The sequence below is a fragment of the Elephantulus edwardii genome, unplaced genomic scaffold (assembly GCF_000299155.1).
Source record: "Elephantulus edwardii isolate Elephantulus edwardi_28Jun2011 unplaced genomic scaffold, EleEdw1.0 scaffold00096, whole genome shotgun sequence".
NCBI lineage: Eukaryota > Metazoa > Chordata > Mammalia > Macroscelidea > Macroscelididae > Elephantulus > Elephantulus edwardii.
The window spans coordinates 7,645,699-7,655,032 of NW_006399846.1; the positions used below are offsets into that span (position 1 = coordinate 7,645,699).

The following is a 9,334-nucleotide window of genomic DNA, read 5'->3' on the forward strand; positions in this document are numbered from 1 at the left end:
CTCCCATAGTAGATATGATTGTGTAAACAAGAGTGGCCAATACTAGTCTATCTCAGGTTGCTAATGCCTAGAATGTTGATCTTTATGTGTTCCATTTCATTTTTGACAATGCCCAACCCTCCTAATTCATACTTTGTATACTCCACATTCCATTATTAATGCTGCTATTCTTCCCATTTTTTTAAAGTGGCTTACCAATCTGAGAGCTCTACCTTCTGTGCTGTATCTAACAATATTCCTCTATTCTTCATAGAGTTTTCAAAGTCCTGTTGTGTCAGAAGTCAATGACCAATCCTTCTTTCTAGTCTTTCTTAATCAGGAGGCTCTACTCTAGTACAGCAATTGACAGACAAATACTGTACATGTAAGAGCAGATGATAAATGAACACATCTATGCATACCTTGTTTATACGAATCAGTAACTTGCAAAGAACTCCCTCAATACAATAATAAGTGTTGTACCCCTAAGAGCAAACCGTAAGGACAAGCAGGTGTAAAAATATTGTAGCACAGGCAGTGGGGATTCCTTTAGTGAAAAGGCACAGATCCGTAAGTCCCAGGGGTTCAGATAATCTGAGTATTTTTAGTCCAAATTGCAGATAAAGAAGTAGGATTTAGAGTAGTTTGGAGTCTTGAGCAAATTACTGGCAGAACTTTTACTAGAATATGGATTTCTTGATTTCTAATCTTATTTTTCTTGTCACTCATCAACATTTGCTTTTGGCATTCTCCAGAAAAGAGGTCTCATTTTTAAGAGTGATTATTTGCTGTCTTGGAAATTACAAATATGTAGGAAGTATCTTCTATATGCAAATTTCTTGCTTCATTAATTCAGTTATTTAAAAAAAATAGAGGCTAACAAAAAGAAAAAAGTAGAGGCTAAGTGCCTACATCAGGCACTGTGCTAGTGTCGGGATTCATATGCAAGACACAATCTCTTTCTTCAGGAAAATGTCATCTGCTTGAGTGAATAGACAAGTACACGGGCAGTTATATTAAGTGTTACGGAAATATGTCCTGTAAGCTTGGAAGTGCTGAGAGGAGGAAGAGATGCTTTTTCAGAAGGAAGGTCATCCATTTTAGTTTGCTCAGCATTCAGTCTCACTCTCTGGGAAATCCCTCAGTCCTGGGAAAATTCAGATAGTTGATCTCCCTAGAGAGGCATAACCTTGTCTAGAAATGTAAGTAGTAATTTGCTAACTAAGCAAAGAAGTCTTAGGCCAGAGCCTGAGTTGGGGAGTCTTGTGTAGATGCTCTCAGAAGAGGTGGTAATGGGGCAGAGGAAGTAGGAGGAGGAGCTCAGTAAGAATGGACAGCTAGGGAAGCTAGCCTCAGTCTGCTTCCATGAGAATACTGGCTGTAAACTACACTGCAGGGTCTATCCTGCTCTGAGGCATGAGAACGGGGGGCTTTTGGACCTACGTGCACCTGTTTCTTTTGAACTGCAGGTTCCGTGTTTGTTATGGGGTAGGGGAAGTGAGAGAGAAGATTGTAACTTATGTAGGACCAAGCAAGGAGATCCATATTACCCAAGGACAGTCAGCCTGAGAGGGCTGAAGATGGGGACACACTGGTACCCAGTGGGCAGCTAGTAAAAGGAAAGGGATCCATGGATCTGGAAAGGACACTAACAGCATCTGATAAGGTAAAGACAAGGTTCTCGTAAACCAAAACAAACGTACAGAAACAAGCCAGTTACTATCAAGTCAATTTCACCTTACAGAGACACCTCCTCCCATGTGTTCATAGGGTTCCCAAGGTCTTTTCAAAAAGGGTTTTTCAAAAGTAGGCTGTCAGACCTGAGGCACTTCCAGTGGGTCATGCTGGTACTCTTCCTACTAGAAGCCAAATACTTGATTGTCTGTGCTACCGAAGGGCCAAACATGCCCACAAGTGAGAGGATTTTAGGCGGTGACTAAATAAGACATTCACTCAACAGTAAGGATGTTTACAGTTTGCCCTCTGTGCCCAGGCACTGCACTGGGAACTGGGCACAGAAGGAGGAACAAGGTAGACACTGGTGCAGAGCTTTGTTCTAGATAGAGATGTGGTTGAAGAGAGCAGTTAACCAAAGAAATACATAAACAAGATAGTTAGGGATGGTGATGAAGGAAAGGCACTGTGTGAAGATGAGCTGGTTATAGAAGCACTTGGGAATTCAGAGGAGACTCCCTGGAGAGATCATATTAACCCAAGAATGGAAAGGCAAGAACAAAGTAGAGTTTTGAAGAACTCAGAGAAGAGTGTGTCAGACAGGGGACACAGGAAATGCAAAGACTGATGATAAAGCCAGTTGCCATTGAGTCAGTTCTGATTCACAGCAAGCCATGTGGCTTAGTTATCATAGACCCGTGCTCCACAGGGGTTTCAGTGGCCAGATATTCAGAAGTAAATCTTTAGCTCTTTCTTTCAAAGAGCCTTAGCGTGGACGAAAATGGACAGCATTTTTTGTTGGCAGCCAACTATCTTAACTGCTTAACTATCATATCACCCAGGAATTCTAATTGAGAATAAAGACAATGGAAATCCAGAAGACGAAAGTGATAAAGGTTATGTAAAAAAAGTACTTTTATAACTGTAAAGTTTAAGAACATTTTAGGATTTATTTTCATTTCCTAGCTGAGAGTGAGAAGAACAGGCATCCATGAATGTTTAGTAAAAAAATAATCTGTACGCTGTGAGGCTGAGACACTAGAAATGCAGGCCTTGTGCTAAGAAGTTGTGTGCAATCCTGAAAGCACACAGTTCAAATCCACCAACTGCTCCATGGGAAAAGAATAAGCAATCTCTTCCTGTGCGATTAAATTGCCTCTAAAAACCTGCTGGAGGGTCAGCTATAGGTCAGTTCTGACTCGATGGCACACAACAACAACTTCCTATCAAGCTTGAGCTCCAGTCCTCTGGGATTAAAGTCTTGTCAAGACTCCCAGAGACCAAGAGGCCAGTGCGGAGGATGAGATGGTAGGGAAGGTAGGGAATTAATCTGGTCTCTGAAATGGCCATCCCCAAGCCTGCCCTGCCATCATTCCAGCTGCTCATGACCCTGCCTTCCTGCCTCTCTGCCTGTTGTTGGGTACCGTTGAGTCTGTTTTGACTCACAGTGACCCCAGGGGTTACAAGCAGAGCTGCTGCTTAGAGTTTTCTTTTTTTAAAAGCACTATTATTTATTTATACCATCATTCACTTTTACATAGTTATTCACAGACATTGTTTCATTCATGTACATTTTGTTTTCTACAATAATTTCTGTACATTGTGTTTTCTATAATTACTATTTATCTGCTATTTTTATATCCCTATCTCCTCAAGTCCTCCTTGTACCTTTCCTATTTCTTCATCTCTCTTGATCTCTCCACTAATCTCTGCTGTCCTAGTGATTTCTTTTTCCTTCTTCCACATCTCTTCTTCCCTTTCCCTTTTAAACAGTTATATGTATTTTGTTCTATTTGCTAATTGTAATAGCGGTATTATCTTTATCTAAATTCTTGCCAGATTCCTCCCTTATCTCGGTCTCTGTAATGTTGTCTACACATCATATTTCTAGTCTTCCCTGCCTCCCATGGTAGTTACCCTCCTATTATCACAATAGTGGTCTTATGCAGTAGTTGTCCTGTGGTGACTGTGTTATTTCACTCAATATAATGTTCTCTAGACTCCCCCATACTGTGTTGTGCATTATGAGCATTCTGTTGTTCTTTAGAGCTGCATAGTGTTCCAACTGTGTGACTATACCACAGTTTTCTATCCATTTTACTGATGAGCATTTGAGTTGGTTACATTTTCTTGTTAGTGTGAATAAGCTGCAACGAACCTAGGTATACTTACCTGTTTGTGTCTCCGCTTGATTGCCTTGGAATATATTCCCAGCAGTGGAATGGCTGGGTCATATTGCATTTCTGTGTTCAGCTTTTTGAGAAAATGACTTGGCTGTGATTTTTATGGAAGTAGATCACTAGACCTTTCTCCAGTGGAGCCACTAGGTGGGTTTGAACCTCTTACCTTTCAGTTAGCAGCCCTGCAGTTAACTGTGGCTTCTTCCACCCCTCACAGACCTTTCTATATAAATTCTTTGATTTCAACCTGTGAACCCTGAAGAATCTGATGATAGTCTCCTCCATCCTGAAGACTAATCCCAAAGAGCTTCTAGATAGAGAGGTGAACTCAGAGGCTCTGATAAAGGAGGAGAGGCAATCTGTGAACCAGGGTGTTATTTATGGTGGTGAAAAGCTTCACCTCTTCGAGCCAGACCAGCATTCTTTGAATCCTATGTCTGCTACTTACCAAGTGTGCCTGGGCAAGCTACTGAACCTTTCTTTCCATGCCATAGTCAGTTCCTTCTGTGAGAAACTGGCACCTACTTCAGAGGATTCCCTCTTAAAATTTTATTAGGAAATAGTTAGACATTTACAGAAAAAATTGTATCTATCCCTTCCTCTCGTGGGAAAAAAGTCTGAAGAATTTCTCTAGACCCTTCTCCCAGATTACAAAAATGTTGACAATTACCATGCTTGCCTTATTATGTTCTCTCTATGTATACATCTTTTCTGAATTTCTTTACAAAGTTGTAGGCATAATGCCCATTTACTCTTAAATGATTCAGTATGTGTTTCCTAAAAAGAAAGATAGTCTTTTACATAACCTCAGTACAAAGATGAAAACCAGGAGATTGACATGCCCTTCAAAACCCACCAGTCATCTCATCAACGTTCTTAGAGCCAAAAGAGGAAAAAAAATTTTTTTCTGGTCCAGTGAATAATTCAGGATCAAACTGTGCATTTCATTTCTTTCTCTTGACTGTCCTTTAACCTGGAATAGTTCCTCAGTCCTCCTCTATCTTTCATGATCTTGACATTTTAATAGAGTACAGACCAATTATTTTGTAGAACATCTTTGGTTTGACTCATGCTTCCTCATGATTAGATGCTGGTGTATTTGGCAGGAATATGACAAGTGATGTGTGTCATATGGTGTTTTTGAGAATGAAAACGATTATAAAACCGTGTAGAATTATGCCCGGCACACAAAGGCTCTCTACTTGCATACACAGTTTACTCCCTTGGTGTCAACAGTGAGGAGATCAGAGATATATTGCACTGGGAAGAGACTGTCAGGAACCTCTCCAAATTACTGAGAAGCAATGATTTAAATTCAATGACTTAGTTGCATCTGATCCAGGCTATGGTCTTTTTAGTCACTAGCTATACATCTGAGAGTTGGACAGTAATAAGGATGACAGAAGGAGAAGAAGAATTGATGTCTTTGATCTGTGATGTTGGAGAAGAGTACTGAATATCCATCCCATGGACTGCCAAAAGAACAAACAGATATATATATTGGAAAAAGTGCAGCTAGAATGCTCCTTGGAGGCAAGGATGGTGAAATTCCATCTCACATACTTTGGCCATGTTGTTAGGAGGGGTTTTTCCCTGGAGAGGGACATCATACTTGGAAAGGTGGAGAGACAGTAAAAGAGAGGAAGATCCTCAATGAGATGGATTGACATAGTGATTGAGACAATGGGGTCAAGTATTCCTGAGATGAGGAGAATAGCACACGATAAGGCAGGGTTCAAATCTGTTGTTCATAGGATCACTATGAGTCATACTCAATCTGACGGGACCTAACAACATGTGTTGATGATTGATGGAGTTAGTGTCAATGCCTTCATACTTTCCTTCTCTGAGATTCTCTCCTGCCAGTTCTCTGAGCATATTGCCCCATCATGGATATCATTGAGTACTGAGCTCAAGTAAAAGAAACACATGTCTCTTTGCACACATTATCATTGGGAAACAAGACAAGGAGAAGGGGTAGGGATAGGGAGAGAAACTCTGTTAACTAGAAAGAAAAGGGACGTGCTCTCTTGTCAGTTTCCTGAAAGGAATTTAGTATAATTGAGATTTAAAATAGTTACACATAGAACTAGTCCAAGGAGCTCTGTCATCCTAGTGGATAAGAAGTTGCACTACCAATCCAAAGGCAGGCAATTTAAATCTACCAGCTGCTTCTCAGAAGAGAGATGAGCAATTTCTTTCAGAGTAATTTACAAGCTTTGAAAACTCCTTGATTTGACAGCAATAAGAAAGAAAGTACTAGCTCGTCCCTTCATGGCCAGGTAGTATACCATAGAATAAGTCAGAGTGCTCCTTAGAGGCAAGGATGATGAAGCTTCATCTCACATACTTTGGGCATGTCGTAGGAGGGACTACTCCTTGGAAAGAGATATTATGCCTGGAAAGGTGGAGGGTCAGCACAAGAGAGGAAGCCTCTCAATGAGATAAACTGGCACAATGATTTGCAGCAATGGGCTCAAGTGTGTCAGAGAGGATGAGGATCACACAGGATAGAACAGGGTTCAGGTCTGTTGTCCGTAAGGTCACTATGTGTCATATTCAACTAGCACCTAGCAACTACAACAACAGCAACAACTATGAAAAATAGTGTTATTGTAATGCTATTATTCCTTATTCATTCTAAATTGGAACTCTTCTGTGAAAGGAAGTTACCTTTATGAACTATTTGGTTACCTTGGGGTATGACTCATAGATGAGAGATATTGGCTTTCAAAGTAATGAATTATGATCTAAAGGTAACCAAGTGAAGGTTATTTTTCAAATACAATTGAAATGTAAAATAAATTTTAAAACATTTGATATGTTCTAACTAATTAAAACTATTATTCATGGCATTGGGAAATCTGCAGGAACTTTCAGGCAGCCATTTGAGAGAAGAATACCCCCTCATCAGGCTGCCTTGAGCACCCCAGCCTTGCCCCAGCACCCACAACAGCTTCGAGTCAGAGGTCCTGGCACAGGTAGTAGAGGCAAGAGATTGATGCTGTCTGAGGACAAGATCCAAGAAGAGACAAACATTCTGAAACAAACCCCCAAAATAGCTGATAAATAAAATACCAGCAGACCTACACAAAGCAAAAATCATGCAATGATATGAAAAAACTGCATAATAAAGCATAATAAATGAACCAACTCAACTATAGCAATTGATAGATGTAATTGTGAGGATAATAAACAGCCTCTCTCAGTTTTACTAACCAAAGACGATCAGAAAATCAACATATGTCACTTAACCAGACATTTGACCTTAAAAGAAATAATCAAGAGAACCTAATGTCTACAGGAAAGCCTAAACAAGATGTCACCGTGCCAACAAACCTGTGCTTGGATTTTATTGTAGGAAAGTTGTTGAATCTAAGATCAGTTCATTTAGAAAACCTCGCTAAGGCAAAGATGAAAGCTGTGTAGCAAACAGGAAACTTCCAAGGATGCTTGTCTCCAGTGCCAGCAAGTCACAGCCTGTGAGCACTAGCCGCATTAACAGTGAGCAGGGCCAGAGCCTCAGAACGACTTCTGCCACTGAAAACGTGAACACTACAGCTAACAAGAGACAAAGCTGGGTGACCTCCTATGAGAACACCCCACAGCAGCTCAGAGGACCAGGAGAAACAAGACATCAGCGGAACCTCAGCCACTTGTTGCCATTCAGAATGGGCCTCGTGAATAAGAACTCCTCCTATTAAAAACAGCTTTATCTAGAGCTATGACAAACCCACAGACTTAAAAAAGAAATGAGACACAATCAAGGAGCTTACATCTGGCACTGTACCCCGACCTGCTTCATTTTCTACTATCAAACCTACAGAAAAGTCAAAAGCCCTTGACCAGAGAAGACAAACTATAGTGAAGGCAAACACCAGCCTTAAATCTGCTCAGCCCAAAGAAACTGAAGAATGGAGAGTAGCTCCTCTGACTGAGTAGAACGCTGACAAAGGAAGAGTGCTGAAAAGGAAAAGCCCTCCGAACTCAGCAGCTCCCCAGCCTGAGCCTGAAGAACAACATGAAAAACCACTCGGGTCCTTCTGGGCTCCATGGTAGAGGAAGAGGAACAAAGATTGTTTACTGAGAAAGTAAATGACATTTTCCAAATGCCTGAACTTGATCAATAAGGAATGCCCAAAAGAAGAACTATTGAGCACAGTAAATGACCTGGTTAAAAATATTCCAGATGCCACAAACCTTGTTCAGTATTGGGTGTGCCTTGGACATCTTGAAACAGTCACAGTCCTATTGAAAATATAATTGCCATCTATGAGAAGGCCGTTCTGGCAGGGTCTCAGCCAATGGAAAGGGTGTGACATGTAATTGTAGATATTCTAACAGGGAAGAATCAAGAAAAAGTTAATGTAGGAGAAAAAGTTTTGAGTATACCATAGACTGCCAGGGGAACCACAGGTTTGTCTTAGAGAAATTGAAGCCAGCCTGCTCCTTGGAGGCAAGAATTCTGAGGCTTTGTCTGATATACTTTGGGCATATTGCAAGGAGGGACCGGTCCTTCAGTACTTGGAGAGGAACATAGTGCGTGGAAGGGTGGAAGGCTGGAGAAAGAAGGGGAGATCATTGATGAGAAGGATTGACACAGTGACTGGGTAATTATGGTAGGTGTGTCAGAGACAGGAAAATTGGCACAGGATAAAGCAGATTTCAGGGCTGTTGTACATAGGGTCGCTATGAGTCACAAGAGACTCGATCTTACATAACAACAACAAACAACAAGTATACCATATTGCAAAATGCAAAAATGAAGATTCAGTTTGATGAAACCAATACTATATTTAAAACCCTCAAGTTTAAAGAAAAAAGTGCAACAATGAATGAAAATCCAAAATCTCTGTAAATGTTCATTAAAATGAATAAAATAAAATAAAAAAAACACAACAAAAAAAACCCCTCAAGTTTCTAATACCAGTGAAACTTTCCCTCCATCTTCAGGATAAGAATTCTAAGTTGTCTGATATGTTAAAAGACCATTATCCTTCGCAAGAACATGGAAACAGCCCAAATGTTCAATCATAATCTAATGGATTGAGAAATTATGGTACAATCACATAATGGAATACTACACAGCACACAGGAACAATGATTTTGTAAATCACTACCTAACCTGGGAGAGACTGAAGAGCATTATGCTAAGTGAATTAACTCAGTCCCATAAGGACAAATACTGTACAAGTCCATTATTGTAGAAAAAGATAACTAGTAAAACACGTATGAGGATCTAAGAGGAGGAGGGGAGAACAGAGGGGTGAGGATGGGTGGGGGATTAGTAATCATAGGGTCGCACAATTTGATGAGTGGAGGGAGAAGTGAGTTAAGGCAATGGGAAAGATCTGGTGTGAAAAACAATATATATGAACTTTGTAAATAAACCAGTATAAAATAAAAATTTTATATATAAAAAATTCAAATTGAAGCAAAAAAAAATAAATTAAATCCATAAGAACAACAACAACAACAGAAAGACCATTATCCTTGTGTGT

General features: G+C 40.2%; 1 pseudogene; it reads left to right on the plus strand.

Annotated features, from left to right (window-relative positions):
* Positions 1–7,282: 7,282 nt before the first annotated feature.
* LOC102844775 lies at positions 7,283–8,230 on the plus strand (annotated as a pseudogene).
* The last annotated feature ends 1,104 nt before the right edge of the window (positions 8,231–9,334 follow it).